Source organism: Poecile atricapillus, chromosome 10, assembly GCF_030490865.1.
Source record: "Poecile atricapillus isolate bPoeAtr1 chromosome 10, bPoeAtr1.hap1, whole genome shotgun sequence".
NCBI lineage: Eukaryota > Metazoa > Chordata > Aves > Passeriformes > Paridae > Poecile > Poecile atricapillus.
In genome coordinates, this window is record NC_081258.1 from 20,701,824 (window position 1) to 20,723,387 (window position 21,564).

At 47.6% G+C, this 21,564-nt stretch overlaps 1 protein-coding gene across 3 annotated transcripts in view; it reads right to left on the bottom strand.

Moving 5' to 3' along the window:
- Positions 1-21,564, bottom strand: part of ANKRD11 (ankyrin repeat domain containing 11) — a 128,773-nt gene that overhangs the window by 94,238 nt on the left and 12,971 nt on the right. For all 3 annotated transcript variants that reach the window (XM_058846347.1, XM_058846348.1, XM_058846349.1), the window contains exon 2: positions 12,204-12,283. The gene's annotated coding sequence lies outside the window, so the exon portion shown is untranslated. The remainder of the gene's footprint in view (positions 1-12,203; positions 12,284-21,564) is intronic.

Here is a 21,564-nt window from a genome sequence, read left to right on the forward strand (position 1 = left end):
CATTCTTTGTTCAAGTGCTTCCACACTCCCTTGCTCACTGGCACCCAAAAATCACAACGCTACCGAAGGGGCTACTAAACCCAAACCCTCATCGACATCTGCACCTCCTGCTCCCTACAAACTGCTCAAACTGCTCCAAACCGTAGTTTTGGGCATTATGTCCACAGTGAATCAAGTCTGGAGCTTGCCCATTTGGGAAGCACCAGTGTGACACAGTCACAAACCCCATCACTTCCACGTCTGCTTCCCTCACAGGCTGCAAATCCTCACCCTGTCCCAGAACAAACAAGCCCAGCTATGACCAAGCTGAACTGCACTCACAGCCCCAGGCAAGCCCCCGGGCTCGGGTGCTGTGTCCCCTGGAGGGGCTGAGCTCCAGGAGCAGCTGGAATCTCTGGCTTGGCCACCAACAGCACACCTACACATGGACAGAGCGACACCAGCGTCCTCCAGCCAGGGCAGTGACAGCAAACAGAGCTGAACAACGGCAGAAAAACAAACAACATCCGAGTTGTTAGACATCTAACATGGCTAGGCTGAGAGAACTCCAAGCTTGAGCCTGAGCAGAGCTTTCCACAAGAACGGGATTCTGCGGAGAGGAGGAGCTGGGAGAGGAGCTGCTGCCAGGGTTTCTGCTGAGGAAAGAGGAGAAGCCCATCCTGGGAGGTTTATGGAGTTATCTGTGAAGTTATCCTGACCTCCAGAACCACCCCTTGCAGGTACAAACCCATGAGCACTGCTCTTGGATAAGTATTCCCAACATGCCCAAGAAAAAGACAGACTATCACTCTCCAGCCAAAAGGACATTTCCCCTTCCAGTCTGCACAGGTAAATCCATAGGACACAGGCAGTGTCACAGGGGTAGGTAAAGCCTTCTGCTGCCTGCTTACAAGGTGAAAGAGAAGCAATTCAAATAAAGAAAGAGGTTTAGGTCACTTTTCTATCACCTCATCTGAATTAAAATGCAATATTGAAATTGCAGCAATTTCCATATGCAACTTTAGCTACTCCATTAAGCTTCATATAAAAAGTTTAAAAATAGGAATGGCTACAATAAACTAAAAATCAGCAAATCTGACATAAAATCACCAAAATTACAAATATCTATATAAAATCACACAAACGTTAGTGCACATTATATATATATATGTGTGTGTGTGTGTGTGTGTGTGTGTAAAATTACTTATTCTGCCTGAAATTATCCCTGCTACAGCGATCTTTCCTTCCCCGTTTTTCAACCCCAAAAGGATTACCATTTCTTTCCAGACAAGAACTTCTGCCAACATTCTGGAGGGCTGAAGTCCAAACCACACATAGTTCAACAACAGCAGAGTTGAACAAAAAGGAAAACTGGAGCTTTTTTTATTTTAATTATACCTTGTGAAAGTATGGCTGAGCAGGGGGAAAAAGTAGTCCAAGTCATTGATTAATTCCAGAGTAATGAAGAAGGTTCATGGCACACTGCAATATATATTTTACTAAGTTCATCGGATTTATCACCAGCTTTTAATGGCTAAACTGGAGGTGGCTCTCCAGGAAAACTCCCACTGCTTGAATTCTCACACTGGAATGGCTGAGAGTCCCCAAATTAATGATTTTACAGGCAAGGGTTTCATAACTGGGTCAAAGCAGGGGGATGACGGTATAAATTCTTCCTCACCCAGCAGAAAAAAAAGCCAGGATCAAGCTCCTTTCCCAGGGATCCCCAAGGTTTTAACAGGAACAAAAATTCCAACTTTGCAAAATTGCAAAATCCAGCCTCTTTCAACACCTTTTAATTGAAGCTGTGCCAGGAGCGTGTCTGGAATTCTGAACCCACTTTCTCCTGAGCTGGAGCACAGCTCTGTGCTGGCAGCATCAGGAACAGGAGGTTTTCAGGAATAAAAACATCTAAATCTGCATCAAGGGCTAAAGCCTTGAAGAATCCCAGGAGAAAAAAAGGCTGAAAAAGAGCAGTTGGGAACTAGGGCTACTCCAAGGTACCTGATGGATCCTTAATGCTGAACATTCCGATGTTAAAGCCATGAACACTTATGGTTTTAACACAAACTGTCTCACTCCTTTGCCCAGGACACTCTGTCCTCCTTGTTTATATCCCAGAGTTGTTCCAAAGAAATGTATTAAGGACTAGAAAAAAACAGAGTCCAGGACTTTCTTCATTCCTTGGAGCTACTGTAAATTAAATATTAATACAGAAACTATTTCTGTGAGCAAAGGAAGCTCAGCACAGGGAGATTTTTTATTTTTTTTAACCTGATGTTTCACTCACAAAAATATTCACTTTAAAGTGACACCTGACCTTAAAGCCACCACATCCTTCAGGGCAGAGGCATCAGTGGCAGCATAGGATTCCTAAATAAGCTGTGTCCCTGCTCAAAACCATACAATTTGTATGGTGACAGCACAGAAAATCATTTTATTAGAGGGTAATTTTCCTACTTTATTATAATTATTTAATTCAGCATTACAAAGGGGTCAGTCTCAGCCTAGGGCAGTGTCCTGGAGGTATCCAAATTATAGACAGAAGCACCAAGAAGAATTATAGAAGACACCACCAAGAGGTGATCAAACCCACAGCTCATCACTTCACTGGCAGCTGTTAGTGCATAAACCATCAAAGCTGAGCTTTTTTGTTCACTGTCCTTTTGCTCCAGAGCCCAGGGGCGCTTGGGAATGAGACACTGAGGAATAACTGGTTGGGCCAAGAACACATCCCTGGAATTCCACGCTGTTGTTATGCCCAGCTCACTGCTGCAGTTATCTGAAGATCTAATTAATCCTGTGTCTCATGGTGGCCTGGGCTCACACGGAACCAGCTCCAAGCCCAGAGCCATCTCACAAGGATGGAAAGAGATGAAGCAGCTCTGAAGGCTCCTGCGGGCAGAGATGTTCATCCACATTCCTCTCATGGAGTCATGGAGTGGTTTGGGTGGGAAGGGAATGGTTTGGGTTGGAAGGGATCTTAAAGCCCATCTCATTCCACCTCCTGCCACGGGACACCTTCCACTACCCCAGCTTGCTCCAAAACGCTTCCAGCCTGGTCTTGGACGCTTCCAGGGATCCAGGGGCAGCCACAAGTTCTGTGGGCACCCTGTACCAGGGCCTGCCCACCCTTACAGGGAACAATTCCTACCCAATATCCCACCTAACCCTGCCCTCTGGCAGTGGGAGCCATCCCTGTGTCCTGTCCCTCCATCCCTTGTCCCCAGTCCCTCTCCAGCTCTCCTGGAGCCCCTTCAGGCCCTGGAGGGGGCTCTGAGCTCTCCCTGGAGCTTCTCCAGTGAACACCCCCAGCTCTCCCAGCCTGCTTCCAGCTCCATGGCCCCCTCTGGACTTGCTCCACTCAGACAGGTCCAAAGCCCCCCTGGGATGAAAACCTCCCCTGGGGTCCCACACTCGCTGCAGACCACGGAAATCAGCCCCAAGGACGGCTTCCAGCTACAGGAAATCCAAACTGCTCTTCAGCTGGAATTGTGGATGACCTTCAAGTAGGGGACATTTAAAAATACATCTGCATGTGCACACAGAGCTGTGGGTGTTTTAAATGCTTTCCTACCTCAGCAAGCTTGAGGTCAAGGGAATGAGGGAAGTTTCTCTATTTTATATACTCGAGGGTTTGGCTAAATTCATATATTCAGGTTCCCCTTATAGCACTAAATAACCAAACACTGCAAGGAGAAAGAGAGGAGAATTCAGCAAAGGAAGGAGAATTCAGCTGTGTGACACCTTGCCAAAGGCAAAGCCCAGAGGAGCTGCTACCAGTTGGTTTAGACAGAGATTTCCTTCAGACTGTTGTAAAAGCAGCATTAAAAATGAGAGGAAGAAAGGATTCAGGACTGGGCAGCTGCTACATCCAGCTGCAGCCCCGACTGGTGACAGGAAAAGAATACATGATTATTTTTCTTCATTATTTGTTTTCTTGTTTTTATTTTGCCCAATTATTTACTACCTGTTGCTATTTGATTTTGACTCCATGTAACTTCCATGTAGCATTAAAACTGTGTAATTACGTTAATGAACATAATTTACCAGACAATAACAAGTAGACTCTCTACCAGTCTCTAAGGTTACTCAAAATAATCAGAGAATCAGATAATCATGGGATATCCTGAGTGGGAAGGGACCCACAAGGATCATCCAGTCCAGCTCCTGCCCAGGACACCCCTGGTCACCAGAACAGAGATCAGAGCTGCCCTTCCACAGGAATTCACAGACAGGACTCAGGAGCAGAGTTGGTTTATTCCTCTATTATTACCATAACCTCTCCTTAAACCTCGCCAAAGTTACAGTTCTAAAGCAAAGCTCTCCAATGAACGTCTTTCCACTAACTTAAAATACATTTCCCTGAGTATTTATTTCCTACATTATCTTCGACCCAAACGTGCATTTCTCTTACAGAAGTTAATTCCAATTAAGAGAATGCTGAAAGGCTTCCTGCAAAAAACAACTACAGGATATTGGCAAGACTACAAGAATGAGGTAAAAACTACTGAAGACAACAAAATAATTTTCTTCTGACTGTGCAACATAAAAAGAAAGTATATTTCTCACATGACACCAGCAATAAGTTTAGGACCAGCAGAGAATAACCAGAGCTATTCAACGCTGACCTCTGAATCCTTGTACTGTTCAACCGCTGAAAAATCATATAAAAGGATAACAATGATCAGAATCAGAGAACTCCTCCCATCATACCCACTCACATCCATCAAGTTGACCAGCTCCTCTGTTTTGTAATTCCTTTGAGTATTTGTCACCTCCAAGCTGGTGAATACATCCAGTTCTCCAACTGCCCTCCCATCTTTCACCAAACTGCGAAACAAACCGGGTGTCGAGACCTCCGGGAAATTCAGAATTAAGGTTAAATGTTGGGCAGGGAAATCAAGGACACACACTGGGAATGTGCTCTGAAAACCACCTGGCTCTGCCCCATGGAGCCCAGGCCTCCCTGCAAGGCACATGACAACTTTTGAACTACAACTTTTCCTCAAATCCTCTGAAGCCTGAAAGCATTAACATTTTCTAAGGGTACACAAGGAATTGACGGCTGTATTTTCACGTTATCATGCGCTAGGATGAGTCCAGACACACAAACTCCATCAAAATCCAACCACTGGTCGTTCAGATCAGACAAAACCCAACTTCTACCATTGGTGCCGTGCTGGGAGAACTGGACATCAGCCCGACAGAACCCTCAGGCATTCACTCTGGAGTTTAGATAACCACCAAACAAACACCTGGAAAACTCAACTCTGGGTACACAGCAAGGAAAAGTGTAAAATCTCCAACAAACACCAGCCCTCAGGCAGGAAAGCTGTGGAATTATGGAGTGTTTTGGATTGGAAAGGACCTTAAAGCTCATCTCCACCCCCTGCCATGGGCAGGGACACCAGGACCAGGTTTCTCTGGTGTCAGCACCGGCAATGAAAACACCACCAGTCCCTGGGACCTCCTGCCCCAAACACTAACATGGTTACGTGCTATCAGCTCATCTTGATTTTGCAGTTTAAGCCTAGGAGTGAAATCTCAGCCTGGGATAACTCAGGATATCTGCAGTGCTCTGTGCCTGTCCTACAATCAATGCTGGTTTTGGCATTCCCGTGACTGCCCCATGAGAATCACCATCACAACCACCACCACGGCCCACTGAGGCAAAAATAAATGAAAAATAGGACTCCATGACCAATTTTCCTTGCAAAAGCTAACACAGCATCCATTTACAGTGGCGATTTCCCAAAATAACCCGTCCGCACGGCTGCTGTCCCCGCTCCTCGGCGAGAGGTTCATCCAGAAAAGTGACGTTACACAAGCACATTCCTCCCTGATAAGGGAGCCCCATGCACCCAGTTCCCCAGAAATAGCTGCTGTGCTCCAAAGTAACCTCTAATATCGATAACAACAGAGATTTCAATTTCAAATAAATTTAGATGAAAGATTAAACCCAGAACGTCAGTTCCAGCGCCGTGGAGATGCTTGTCTTCCACAAGGAGCCCATAAAAATAACAAGGGAGAAGATTTACACCCGAGCTCCTCCAAAAAAATAAAAAAATTAAAAAAAAAAAGGGAATGAATTACTGATTTTTGCAGCTACTTAGTGGTAGGAACAGATGGTTCCAGGCAATAGTATTGACAACCTCCCAAGCTCCCACCCCCAAAGGTGAGCTGCTAAGTCTGTTCCAAATTCAAGAGTTAAAAACGTCGCAGCTGAGACGCTGCTCTGAGGGGAAGCGCCAAGGCTCAGCCAGTCCCACAGCTCCAGAACTCCACTTTCCTCACTGCTGCTGCTCTGCCTCGGCCCTCTCCCAAGGGTTGTGCCTTCCCAAAACACCCGAGGCAGCTCCTGCAGCCATCTGCCTGCTCTGGGAAGAGCCAGGGCTGTGGGAAGGGGAAGGCAGGCGAGGGATGAAACAGCTCTGAGGGAAAGCAGAGCTCTCAGTGTTTGTCCACCAACCCAAAGCCACTTCTGAGGCCAAAGCCAGGCGTGTCAGCTTCCCAAAACATCCAGGCACAGGGAGCAGTTCTGGGAATTCCAGCCCCTGGGAGCCTCTGCCATGGTGGGCACAGCCCACGGCCCCTCACTCCCTTCATGTCCACAAGTTCCTGCAAAACACCCAAAGCCTCCCCTCTCCCAGCTCCTGCAACTGGAAACAATCAGCCTGTCCAGTCACAACCCAAGATCAAAACGCTCCTTGAAGCAGTAACTTGCTAAACACAATTCAGTTTTGGATTCTGGAGAAGTCCAGCAAACTACCACAGAACAGGGATAACACCCAGTAGCAAAAAAACCCCAAACTGCTGGAACACCTGAGTGAGTCCTCAAGCATCTCGTTAAGCCAGGAAATCAGGCTGAGCCAGCAAAGCTCAGCCCTTGTTTTCCCGTTGTTCCAAAATCAAAACTCTGCCAAGGATTTAGCCAAGGAAACAGAAACATTTCTAATGCCTGCTCCCCATCTCCACACTCAGCACGGAACTACAGAATGCTCTGGGTGGGAAGGGACCTTAAAGCTCATCCCAGCCCTGCCATGGGCAGGGACACCCTCCACAAGACAAGGCTGCTCCAGGCTCCATCCAGCCCCACTTCGAACACTTCCAGGGATGGGGCAATCCAACATTTTAGAATTATTTTTCAGAACTGGTTCCTGGTTTTGTCAGAAGTCCCCTTCCAAGAGCTATCAGTGAAGTATATACATCGTTTTTGCCTTTGCCTGCAATAACCATTTCCCACTTTTCCCTGCATGTACGACAGAACCAGGACCCGGCTGCACCTCCCTGTCTGTGTCAGACACTTGGGTGGCTCAGCCAAATCACCTTCTGTAAAAGGCTTCCATAAATTCACACTCTGGGTCTGCTGGTACTGAACACCTCTGAGCCACAATTCCCACCTCATTCCCACCTCGCAGGGTGTCCAGCAGCTGACCTGTTCCTTGGACAATGACTGTCCCACCCACAGCCCCACTGAAGATGCCCAAGCCACTGATGCATCTCCCTCAGCAGGGATGAATTCCCTAAACACAAAACCACTCCCCTCACTTAAAGATCTCAGGATTTGAGTTTTTGAGGATTTGAACATCAAAACCTCAGGGTCACCTTTACCTACCCAAAAGGGGAGGGAACAAGAATATCCCAAGCTTCATTCCAGAAGTGCAAGAGAGCCTGGTTCTCCCCATGGGTCCGCGTTCCCAGAGGTGGGAACATCTTGCACCCCTCCAGCTGCCAAGAGCATCATCTGCACTTAATCACCCCATGATGAACACCTCTGGAAAACAAGGGATTGCAGCCATATCATGTGTCACGCTGCCACTTCACTCTCCAGCCAGTGTCACTTCCTCAGGGCGGAGGCCACAACTTTCAAGAGTGCTCTGTGGAACACCCATAAATAAATAAAACCTTCAACCTGCCCCCCCAGCACTTTTACTTTCCCAATAAGTCACACCCAGGAACACTGTTGCACAACAATGGAAGCAGGAACCAGTCAAGAAACCTACAGATCCCTTCCCAAAAAACCCAGCCTCCCTGTGCAACCCGGGCTGGGTGGCTCAGGAGTATTTCTCCATGACATAACAGGCTGGCAATAACTGGAAATGATGATCCCGTGCACTGTCTGCTTGTTTTAATGAACTAGTTCCTAAATGCAACTGTGATTTTTAAGTGTACATTACATGTTGATATTAATCTACAAAATCACAACCCACAAGTGTGCATTTTTCAGTGTACATTACATTAGCTGATATAAATCTACAAAATCCTACTCAAAAGTGTATTTCTTCTAAAAATGAGGATTTTTCTGGTCACAATATAGCCCCTCAGAGAACGAAATTATTCAAAACCAAGTAGACTCAGAGAAAAAGCCCAACCAACCATTTTGCTTCTTTTCAAGCAGTTATTGACATGGTTTTCTCTAGTTCTAAACACTAAAGGAAGGAGAAAAAGGGCTATATTTGGTTGGGGGTTGCTCTCACCAAGAACTCCCATCTGTGCCAGGGTGAATAAATGGACCAAAATTACACCCAACGAACAAGTCAAGCGAGACGTTTTTCAAAGCAGCCCCTGCTCAGCTCAGGTCTGTTCATTAAGGTGCTGGATTGTGCTCCAGCTTGGCTTATTAGCAGTGGAAAGGTCAGGGAAAGTGAATTAATGGAAGTGCTGCGCTCTCCAACATCTGACATGCAAGAGAGGAGCCTCCCTACCTACACTGCTCCTGAAAGGTACCTTCAAATTGAGGGCATGTAGGTGGCACCTGCCAAAAGTGCCATGTGAATAACGTTGGCAATTTAACAAATTCTAGGAAAATACAGAGAACTGTAAAAGCAGCAATTCAACCACTCAAAGCAAATGCTTGTGCTGAGATTACAGTTGAAAAAGCAGCTTTTTCAAGGGGACAGGGGGAAGGATTTAAAGCTCTTTCCTGTAGGTCTCAGCAGGGTTTTGTGTCCAAAAAACTCAAGGCTTGTTTGACCCACAAAGAACTCCAGGCTCACAGTTAAGCCACCTCTGCTTAACCTCTGCTGGCGGTGAAGATACGGGTTTAAAAGTTAAATTTAGACTGTGTCACTTCAGAGCTGTCCAAGAGACCAGAACACGGCCACACAAACATTTCCTGCTCCTAAGGGCGTGCAGACCCACCTCACACACAGGGAGGACAGAGTGGGAGCTGGGCTGTTCCCCACCTCCCCTTCCCAGGCTGGGCCACAACAAACCCAGACCGGCTCTGGTGAAAGGCTTGGGGCAAACCCACACCTGAAGAGACACCCAGCTGCTTTATGGAGCTTCCAAAACCTCTGTTTTTCCAAGAGAAAGGGCTCCAGCAGAAGTCAGCAAACCCACAAGCCACACAACTCTGCTTCTTTAATGCTGCATTGAATCATGGAATTGTTTGGGTTGGAAGAGACCTCAAAGCTCATCTCATTCCCACCCTGGCCATGGCAGGGACACCTTCCACTGGCCCAGGTGCTCCCAGCCCCAATGTCCAACCTGGCCCTGGACACTGCCAGGGATCCAGGGACAGCCCCAGCTGCTCTGGGCACCTGTGCCAGGGCTTCCCCACCACCACACCCAGGAATTCCTTCTCAATATCCCATCCATCCCTGCCCTCTGGCAGTGGGAAGCCATTACCTGTGTCCTGTCCCTCCATCCCAAAGTCCCTCTTCAGCTCTCTTGGAGTCCCTTGAGGCATTGGAAGAAGCTCTAAAGGTGTCTCCAGTGCCTCCTCTCCCACAGGCTGAACAAGCCCAGCTTTTTCAGACTATTAATTCCCCTCGTACATGGCTTCCCCTCCCACCACACCAGCTTCTAAACCCCAAATCCAACACTTCCATATGCCAGGACCCCATGGAAAGCTCTCCTTGGCTCCACAATGACCAACACCCTAAAGAATCAACGTACACTGCGCTGCCATGGGGTTATCCTCCAGCCCCTCTGATCTAGAAGTAAGAATTGAAATACATGGGGGGAAAAAAGGCAGCAAGCTCAGAAGAACACTTCCTGCAGAGAAATACCTTCCTGGTGGAATACTGAGCTCGATTTCCCCCAGAGCAGTAAGACCTGAGAACTGTATGTGAACACGTTTAAGAGCATTAATAGAAAAACACCGAGCAGTTAAGTGAAGTCACGTTCCACCTAAACAACGCTCCCATTATTGCAGCATCTGACTTTCCGAGGACAATTCAATCCTGGCAGCATGTATTGTAATTGCTTTTCCACTCCAGGCCCCGGCTTTACAATCGTGCCCTTCTCGGGAGGTCAGAACGCGCGGCTGCAGCTCGGAAAGCAATTCTGTTCCTCATTCATCCCTTTAATCCCACACCTGCATATTCATTAGGAACTCCCTGGAACACAACTGCCAAAGCCACCAGCAAAGCTGCTGCTTGGAGAAAGCCTTGACCCCTCTGCTTCCCCGGGAAGGTGTCGGGAACACGCGGATGGCACTAGCCGGCCGTGATGGTGCTGGGGTCAGTGGAGACGCCGAAGGCCAGGACAGGCCTGGTGTGGTGCAGCCACTCCTGCTGCCAACAGCAAGAAGAGCAGCAAATACCACTGCCCAGAGAAGCTGCCTCCACCCCTGCAAGCGTCTGAGCCCAGGCTGGACAGGGCTTGGAGCAGCCTGGGATAGTGGGAGGTGAGCCCATGGCAGGGGGTGGAACATGATGTGCTTCAAAGTCCTTCCCAACCCAAACCAGTCCATGACTCTGTAACAGCCTGGCTTGCTTGAAGCAAACCCTTCTAAACAGGGCTGTGCAAACACACCTGAGTTCTGGGTAAGTTTTCATTATCCTGGTTTGAAAAGCATCCAAAAAGCCAAACACCACTTAGTCCAAAACTTGGAAGAGAACACCTCTGTCCCCAGCTATGAAATAAAACAGACAGCCAACAGCAACCAGCCTGATTTATAATTGATGTCAGGGCTGAGCTGGGTTTTTCAGGCTCCTGCAGAGCTCCCAGGAAGGAGGACAGAGCTCGTGCACATGCCAGGAAAAGGGCTCACACCTGATACACTTTAATTACCTAAGGGCACCGGGAGAGTCACCGATGCCTGCTCTGCTTTGTCTTACTGTGAAAGGCTTCTCCTGCTATTAATATTCACCAGGGGAAGCTGAAATAACATCTTGTCTCCATCTGAATACTTCAAAATCATCATGGCCACACTAAACACAACAATTTTTAATTTTTCTTCCTCCAATTCCGGGACAAAAGGCACCTATCAGCCTGCAAAGGCACCCGATGGAGCAGGGCTGGACTGCATGGAGCAACTCTCCAGCAACAGCCTTTATCGTGCTGACAACCTCATCACAAACAATCCCACTGAGCCCAGAGGTCAGCCAAGGACCCAGGGCCCCAAGGCAGGAGCCACACACTCTATTATCCACTGGGAGCCTTCTCCATAGGATTCCTAGCCATGCTGGGGGTGACCCTGAGCCCCACACGGCCCCCCCGACAGGCACTGAGCCCACCCAGCCTCTGCTCAGCTCCCATCACACCAAACCACCAGCACAGCAAAAAAACCCAGCCACAACAAGCCCCTGTCTCCAGCTCCAGCCACACCACCGGGATTTCCAGGACAGCAGCAGCCTCTCCCACCCTCTCGCACAAAACAGAGGCAAAAATCTCATTTTTCCCCCTGAATTCCACTCTACAACAGCCTGTTATTTCTGCATCTGTTAATGCTCCCAAAAAGTTGAATCCTAACATTGCATCCAACTGTACTCTCAGCAGATTGGGAGGTTTCTCTGCCCAAAATGAAATGTAGGTGCCATCTGTTTCAATTAGGCTAATCACAAGGAGACGTAACACTGGAAAACTTAGAGACTTTGGGGTTTTTCAAGACATTTTGAAAGCAAAGAGAAAGAGGTATTATTTAATACTCAGCAGTCAGCAGCACCAACAAGCTGCACAGTCTGCTGGGCAAACCTGTGCTAGAACTGCCCACGCAGGAAAGTTCACTTTTATTTCACTGAGGTCAGAGAAAAACTTGCTATATTCAAAATTATCTAAAATTAAAAACACATCTCAGAACTGCAGACAACTCCCAAGATATTCTTGGTTAGTACCTTTTATATATTCCACAGAACTTGCAATTTTTGCTTTCAAATTTCAGAAAATAAAGAAAAACATTTTTAAAAAGGCAAAACCAAACAGCCCAACAGAGACATAAGCACCTGTGAGGGAATAAACCAGAAATTTTGGACAGAAGCAAAGTCAATATTTACCGATTCCATAGTTGAAAGCTGTTCTTCACAGGACATATATTAAAATCCAACAGAGGTGTGTCCCAAAAACGCTGTGTAATCTGAAAAACACAGGAATTTGTTCATTAGAAAACTAAAACAAGTGAATTTTATTCACAACACGCACACTGGATTTGAGTACATGAAGGTTACCAAGTACAAACCCTTGCCTAATCCACAAATAAACTTCCTGATAACAACTCTGAACAAACAGAGGAACAAAGGAAAGAGTGGAAGCTCAGCCAAGCATCCACCTTCTTCCATAACTTTCTGATAATGTTTTCTTTTAAAAAAATCACCTGTTTCAAGGTTCCTGTAACCATCTGGGTGGGCTTAGAGGAATTTTATTTACAAATGAGGGCATGTCACCCCCCAAATCCTAAGAAGCTCATGAAGCCAGAGACAAGCAGGGCCAGAACGAGCTCCTGACCAGGAATTCACCTTCCCAAACAACCCCTGTGGAATTATCCATGGCATAAGCACTCTCTTTTCAAGCACACCTTTGTTCTGAATAGCAGTAGATCTACTACAAACCTCTAACTTGACTGGTTTTTTTGACCAGCTCTCACTGTACTTTCAAGAATGTTTTTCCAGCTCCAAATTCCCAAAGTGAAATTTCTGACACCGGGCAGGAACCAGCAGGAGCTCTCAGCACCCAAGGCAAAGGGGAATTACATTCATTAACTGGCACACATGAAAGGGCTGGCAGATTCCAAGCCCAAAACCTGCACTCCTCAGCATTCCCAAGCTGGAGGAGCTCCGTGGGATGGTGAGGGACCCACAGGTATGGAAATCAGCCCCCTGGGGGAACTGGGAGCACTGGGCCTTCCCCAGTGCCAGCGATGTTATTCTGGTCTGCTTGAACAGGTGAAAGGGTGAGCTGCCAGCTCCACATCCTGCTCCTGCCAAATTCCCCAAAACCCCACAATTCCATCCAATCTCTAAGCACTGCAAAGCACACCTGGGACATGGTGACCAACCCCTGCTCCAGCTACAGCGAAAAAAACCTGAATTTCTTGCCTCGCAAAGCTCGTGACACTTTTATGCTTTACAAACAACTTCTGTGATGTAGCTGGATCTGGACAGCTGCTTTCCAACAGGATGGCTCCTTCCAAGAGCCATCCAGGAGAGACTCTGAGGCCAGCTGGGACTGATACACAGCAGAGGAGATCGGGAACCCTGGGAGAGCCTTGTTTGTTTTGGGAAACCTTCACTCCCCAATGAAAAGCCAAAGGGAGGATGTCCAGATGAGCAATGCAGCTGCATCCAAGGTAGAGCTGCTTCCAGCTGGGCTGAGAGAAGTCTTGGGAACGTCAGTGAAAAGGAACAGGCCAAAATAAACCCCAAAACCCAGAGGAAGACGTGAAGGCTCAGGGTCCTGACTCAAAGAAAGGAATCCTGCAGCAGGTAAACTTCTCTAGATGAACAAAAACTGAAGTTTTCTGGCATTTTTCTTTGAGAAGAGTAAGGATACAGACACACGGGTAACTCGTGGATATTTCCATGGCCAAGGGGCACTGAGGGATCCCCTAATGGGAACTGCAGCCCTATGGAGCATGGTGGTACTACATGCACAGCACCTTTTCCAGCAGGATTCCCCAGCTCCTTTTATCCTCTTCTCCACAGTAACAGTCACATCACTAATTAGCATTTCAACAGCAATAAGGAATAAACTGGGGGGAAACCAGCTGAACTTCCAACTACATTGTTTGGAAATGCAGCAGTGCTGCCTGCTGACAGTAGTGACTGTCAAGGAATCATGGAATGGTTTGAGTTGGAATGACCCCAGAGTTCATCCCATTCCATCCCCTCTCATGGGCCTTCCACACCTTCCACTAGCCCAGGCTGCTCCAACCTGGCCTTGGACACTTCCAGGGATCCAGGGGCAGCCACAGCTCCTCTGGGCAACAGCTGTGATCAACTGTGAACAAAATTAACAAAAAGTCTTCAGGAATCAGTCCCAGGACACCGAGACACCATTTTCAAGGTCTATTTACAGCTGCTTGCTGGCCCACATACAGCAAATTTATTCATTCCTTGGCTCACACATAAACATACATAAAGAATCCTAACGCTGAAACAGCGACCACACGTGAGCCAAGTAATTTTCACAACAAACGTGGCACCATTTTTTAATGAAATTGTTATCAAATCACTTAGGAATGCAGCAAATTCTCCAGTGGGAGATGCCCAGCACAGCCTCACTGGCTGTACGTGGTCGGGTCACTCACACAACGTTCCTGTTGCGCGGAATCCAACATTTCAATTTAAACCCAACCTCACTTCCAAAAGTCACATTATAATTAATAAACCCATCTATCCATCCCATTTTCTTAGCTTTAGCTGATGAAAATGTATCACTTCACAAAGTATCATCACTGCCCTTGTCCCTCCTGGGAACCTGCAGGGCTGACCATGGACGAGGCTCCAAGGCTGCCGAGCTGGCGGTCACTGCACAGGAGCCATCTGCAGTGCACCGTGGCACACACAGCTCCTCCTGTGCCTGGAAATGGCCATACAAACACCACTCAAGTGCTCAAGGTGGCCAGATTCTGCTTTAAAACAGGTTCAGTCTTTCAAGACTTTGGATACTTTATTTTTCTGTTAGCGCAAAGCAACTTGGAAACTCTGGGCAAGCAGACGGTCCCACCAAAATAAATATAGAAATGTTTAAACTTCTACATTTTCCCAACCAACTCCTGATCTTAACACTGACCACGGGGTCCCTCAGCACCTCCCCGAATTAGTGATTCTTGCTGCACCCACACACAGATCAAGGACTTCATATTCAGAGCACAGCATGCAACTCCTGCCAGCATTCCATCGAAAAAACTGGGAATTACATAATTCAAACCTCCTTAATAAAAGGGTATCTTGTAACTTCACAGAAATTAGTATTTGAAGATGGAAAATGCTTTACAATCCCAGGCTGTGACCTGAAAAATACTGACATTAGCTACAGACTCTTCATAGAGCAGTTGGGATGTGGCAGCAACACCAATTGGTCCCAGCAGCGAGGTGGGAATTGCTTCCTTGAAGGGATAAACCAGTTCTGTGCAGATGCAGAGTCCCCCACAAGGGTCCCCATGAAAAATGTGTTTGAGATTCAATGATTTCATACACCTCAGTTTCTAAATTTGATCACTAATGCAGAAAGGTTCTGCTTAAATCTCCATTTCACAGGGAGAAGGAAAGAAGCCACTGCTGCTGTCTCATCCCAGGAAATCCAGAGGCCAATGTCCCCACAAATGTCTGCCTCACTGTCTTTTTAAGGGAAAAAGTTGTATTTGGACACCAAGTCAGACTTGCATCAATTCAGATTTTATGGTGATCCAGAACTAAGCAGCGTAACAGGATATCAGAGATTTAGATTCTGCTTTAGACCAACTTTTGAATGGAAAAAACCTCCTGGGAGTAAGACAACCTTTTTCCACAGCACTCATCTGCTTCCCTCAAAATAATTCCAGGAAGAGACAGAATTTCAATAAGGCATCTCTCTGAGGGCTCCAGTGAAAATATTCCCAGGGGAGCACCCGAGACCCACGGAGCTCCTGCTCTTGGATAAGCTCCATTACCTCCGATACAGAATCAAGGGGGAACCAGCACAGCAAATTTGGAGGGAGGGGAAATTCGGAAATGTTTTCCAATGCACTCCATAGGCACAGCTCGGTGCCTGCCTGCACAGCCTGACAGAGCTTTCACCTGCTGAAATGGGGAAAAATGCTTAAAATCACACTGTAATTCCAGAACCTGAGAAAATGGAGACTGGGGAGTGGGGGAAGAACCCATAAGCAGCAGCATTACAATCCCCACAGATGTCTTCCATAAATATCCATGGGTTCCTTCTGCTGGAGTCTGGGGAAGAAAATGTGCCACCTCTAAAGGAACAGTGTAGAAATCCCTGTCTCTGGAGCTTTGCCTATCCCATCCCACTGACAGCCAGAACAGTAGGAAAGCTTTCCTGGCCTCTCAAGGGATGGACAGCGAATAGGGATCATCAGATTTGTGGCAATTTCCCTCAGAAGCCTGGAAAAGCACCCTCAGACCACTCCATGCAGCTCAGGACTCTCTAGAAAGAGGAGGGAAAGAAGAGGTGTTGCTCTGTAGATATGAAGTGGGATAAAGAGTTGTTTCCAAGAAATGCACATAAATTTGAGATAAATACCCTCTGCAGCCTATCAGGGGCTCCCAGCACAGCCATCTCCAGGCACACACACAGAGCACGTTCCCACCCTTTTCAGAGAGATTCCCAGCACTGGGGTGAGCTCCAGGACCTGCCTTCCATCCAGTACAGTTTACAAATATTTCTGCAGCAATCACAAACCAACTGTGCTCTAACAGCAGCAGCCACCAAAGTGAAAAGCCAAAGCACAAAGAGAATTCCACTAGTCCTAAAAAAAAAACCACCTTTTGGCATGTTTGACGGTGACAAAATTGTAGCATCAAGTAAAATTTAATTAGGTGGCTTTCAGAATGAAAGTAGGTGATATATTCTTGGTCTTAAAGTTCCTTTATTTTGCCCTACAGATAAGATGTGTGCTGAGATCTACAGTTTTTAAAGTTTGTGTTGTCTGTGCTACTTGATAAAAAATATAAAATAAGCTGATACTGTCCTCAAAAACACAGACACTTGTATGGGCTGAAGAGCCCAAGGTTTAATTTGTCCTACTGCAATAAGCACAAAGGGCAGGAAAGATGTGATTCCTAGGAAAATAAACTGACCTTTAAGTGTTTTAATTGAAAGTCTGACATGGGCAATGCAGTCCCTATGAACTGGGGGTTGGCAGAAGCCTAAATTCAGGAATGACCAAACTGTTTGGAGATCTCCAGTGAATTAGGGGAGGTCAGGATCTGTGCTGAAACATCACAGAATCAAGGAATGGTTTGTGTTGGAAGGGACCTCAAATTTTGTCTTGTTCCTGCCCCTCAGGCATGGACACCTTCCACTATCCCAGGCTGCTCCAAGCCCCATCCAACCTGGCCTTGGACACTTCCAGGAATGGGGATTAAGCTCTGAGATCTGAACTTCACTGACCCAGCAAGGCAAGAAGGGTGGATGCTCTCTGGAAGTAAAGACCTAATTTAAAGTGAGCTCACATCTGCTGTCACAGTTGAGGCTCCTCCTCCTTTCCATTCCTCCTAAATATGAGAGAGGTGGGACAAACACATCCTTGCCCTCCCCAGACTGAATCCCTCCCTGTGACTTCACCACAAAATCCCACTCAACTCCCTCAGTACCTCCTCCTAAGGGAAGCAGGAGGGTGAATGATGCCACTAGGCCACAACTAGCTCCACCTTATTTTAAAATGAATCCACATTTCTTACTCCATGCTCAATTTTAACACATCGAGATAATACCATATTTCAAAAGAAAAGAGTGACAGACAGACACATTTGTCACCTTTGCAATCCCAGACATTTGCATCCGTGTAATTCCATGGCAAATTGGATACAGGTTACTATTAATACCTGAACCATTTCCTTTCCTTTCCCAGTGCTGATTGGTGAAAAGGATGCAAGCATCCCATTTTAAAGCACACTAATTAGCCAAGGAGGAGTCAAGGAAGTCACTGCTCAGCCTTCAAGAACAGTCTCCCTCACAGAGGGGAAAAAAAACCAGCAAACATCCATGGAATGGCTTCTGGTTGGATTGTGAGCAGGCTGAATATCACCTCTCCAGCCAAGAAAACTCTCTGTGCTGACAGAAATGTTACAACCAGACACTTCAACTCAAATACAGATTTTTTAGGAATATGCAGGTGGCAGCCCCACACCCAGGTATGTAGGATCAGACACTGTTACCTGGCTGGACAATCCAGGAGGTCCCCAGAAAGCAACGTGAAAAATATAATTGTAGAATGTGCTCAAGTCTACAATTCCTGAGTTACAAGTGCCTTACAACCACCTCAAATTACACAGCAAAGAAAGAGCTGAAGGGAAGCACCTCCTTGATTTCCACACAGCATCCCTCCCCTATTGTCTGGGGCCTGGCAAGTTAAGGTCAGAATAAAAAGACTCCTTAAAAATCCCACATACATTGAAAGCACCTACAGCTTCCACTGATCTTTTTTCCTTTCTATTCTAAGCCCTGAACAGGTTTAAGTAGCAGTTGTCATCATTAAAGAAGCTGCTCCCCTCCCACTTTCCATTCTCTCGAGAAAGGAGCATCCTGGCAGCAGCAGGCACAGGTAAGGAAGGAGCAGCTGCTGTCTCGCTCAGGGTACAGAAATCCAGTCTGGAAAAGGGTGTGAGGGGGGCACAGGCCACCCCAGCCACACGGGATCAGAGAGCATTGCTGAATAATGAAATAAGGAAATACAGTAATAATGCTAAAATAAGGAAGTCAAATATCAGTCTGTGCCCATTGAGCTGCCCCAACCGCTCAGAGGGGCTCGAGGGATGCAGGTCCTGCCCCTGCTTCTCTCTGGGGCCACTCCAGAGCTTGTCCATAAATCAGCAGAAAACTCCTGCTGTTCCTCTGCCCAGGCAGGACCCCGAACCCACACCCCAGAACAACCACAGCCCCCCGGAGAAAGGGCACGGCCCTCCCTTCCAACACGGCCCAGCCAAACAAACCGCACAGGGGGTGGCAAGGAAAACGCTCAGAGGACAAAAGGACGGAGTCAGGATTAAACCCAGTCCCTTGATCCCCGGCCAAATGGCCGACCCATAAGCCCACGCAACTTCCAGAGCCAATTTAAAATCCTGAGTGTGGTATACTTTAGGTTATAAAATCATATTTAGACACACATTTTGAAGTGTTCTTTGCTCTGCTGGTGGCTAAAAACAATTCCTTTGTCATCAAATCTTGCTTCAGCAAGCTGACGTGACGTTTTTAACTCAGGAAATAAGATAATTATGGTTCAAGGTAAACAACTACAACTGTGCATCATAAACAGTTTCTAATTTTAAGCCCGAGTCCTTCTAATGCCATCCATATTTTAAAGACAGTTTCCTTACAAATGGTTTAGGTTGTCTGAGCAGCTTGTGACAGAGCCTGTGCTAATGAGCAGCAGCAGAAGCAGCACATCCAAGGAAAACAGAGGCTGGTGGAGCAGGTGAGCTCCTGTGTCAACATCATGGGATGGTTTGGGTTGGAAGGGACCTCAGAGCCCATCCCGTGCCACTCCCTGCCATGGCAGGGACACCTTCCACTGTCCCAGATTGTGCCAACCCCATCCAGCCTGCCCTTGGATGCTTCCAAGGATCCAGGGGCAGCCACAGCTTCTCTGGGCACCTGTGCCAGGGCCTGCCCACCCTCACAGCCAAAAATTTACTCCTAATATCTAATCTGAATCTTTCCTTCTTTCAGTTTGAAGCCAGTCCTCCCTGTTCTGCCACTCCAGGCCCTTGTCCAAACTCCCTCTCCAGCTCTCCTGGAGCCCCTTTAGCACTGGAAGGGGTTCTAAGGTCTGCCCAGAACCTTCTCTTCTCCAGGCTGAACAAGCCCAGCTCTCCCAGCCTGTCAAGGTAAGCCAAACATCAAAGGAGGAAAATACACTCTGAATCTTAAATAGCTGGAGAGGCAAAAGCTGCATGTCTTGGAACACGGAGAAAACAAAGCGCTGAGAGCGGAGCTACACACGCTTACGCAACCCTCGCTGCAAGTCATCCTGGATCCCAGACCTCAAACGCCCCACTGGCACAAACAGCAGCAATTCAAGTTGTAACTCGTGAAGAGAATCAGCCACTGAGCTGTTCAACACCAGGCAGAAATGGCAGCTCCAGCCCCTCAGCGCTGTGTTTAAAGCGGCCCTTGCGCTACTGCCGCCCTAAAATATTCCCAAAGTTCCCTGGGAAGAAAGGCTGGCAGGAAAGAGCAGCATCCCAGCTGAGCCTGCAGCCAGGAAGGCTGGAGCACATGGTGTGAGCGTGGCTGGAGCTCCGGGGAGGGCACGAGCTGTGTCTGCCTTGGGGATGAATCACTGCGCTCAGAGGTACCAATGACTCCAGGAGTGCTCTGAGGTGTTAGCCTGGCAGGCTCTCATTCCTCCTCATCCCAGGAAAACGTGCTAAATTACAGCCAAAGGAGCCCAGCTGAATGGGGGACACACAGCATTCTTACAGAGCTGTGCTGGAAGAGCCAGGAGTGGTCAGGAGCATCCCAGAAGGCAGCGGTGGGAACGCTCCTGTGGGACGCAGAGCATTCACGTGGTGGAGCCAGCGCAGCCTGGGAGAGCTCGCTCCTCCAAAACTTTTCCTCACTAAACAATTCCAAAGCACCCCACCCCGCTGCTGCTATTGTTGTCAGAGAGGGAATTCCAACCAGAACAATGATTTCCACGACATTTTTCCATTGGAAGGAGAAAACTGGTAACGCTGCATGGCAAAAATAAAATTTCCACAGCAGCTCATCCAGTACCACACATCTCCTTCCTAAAGGGAACAGATTAACGTGCCTGCAGTCTGCTGTGCAGCATGGATGTATTTTTAGCTCCAAGGATCCGAAGGCAGCGATGTGGTGGAAGCCTCCCAGGCTGGAGTTAGCCATGGGAGGTTCATCTCTCCGCACCCTGGAGAGGGCAGCTCATTAAGAGGCTGCTCAGAGCAGAAGGAAACAATTCACCCATTCCCTGAAGAAATCCCTCTTCCCACGACTGCACACAAGGCAGCTCCTCTAAACTCCCCACCCCCCCCACAGCTCATCCCAATCTGCACCATTTTTGGGGAACAGCAGGGCATTAAAAGAGCTCTTTGCTCCCAGATCTTTGGCACAATTAACAGAGATAAATGCAAAGCCGTGCTCACAGCACAACATGGCATGGATGAGGGGCTCAAAGTCAACCCAGATGTCCACAAGAGTGAAAGGAGCAGAACAGTTTGGCTTTGTAACGTTTTATCTGCAACTAACACTTTTCTATGAGTACTGGTAAAGCAGCATTAGCTGCTGTCTGAACCCAAGTGAGTGAACCTGAAAAATATCACGGAATGGTTTGGGTTGGAAGGGATCTTAAAGCTCACCCAGTTTCACCCCCTGCTATGGGCAGGGACTCCTTTCACTATCCCAGGTTGTTCCAAGCCCTGTCCAGCTAGGCCTTGGGCACTTCCAGGAATCCAGGGGCAGCCACAGCTTCTCTGGGAACCTGTGCCAGGATCTCCTCATCCTCCCAGGGAAGGATTTCTCCCTGATATCCCATCTGTCCCTGCCCTCTGACAGCGTGAAGCCATCCCCTTGTCCTGACACTCCAATTCCTGATGAAGAGTATCCTCAAAGTGAAGCTTCCAAGGCAGCCAAACACCTCCATGGCCACCAAAGCCTCTCTGCTCTCCTGGCTACCATGAGCCAATGTTTAACCCAATTATCAGGTGCAGGAGTCCACTCCCAGGTCACAAAAGGTGACTT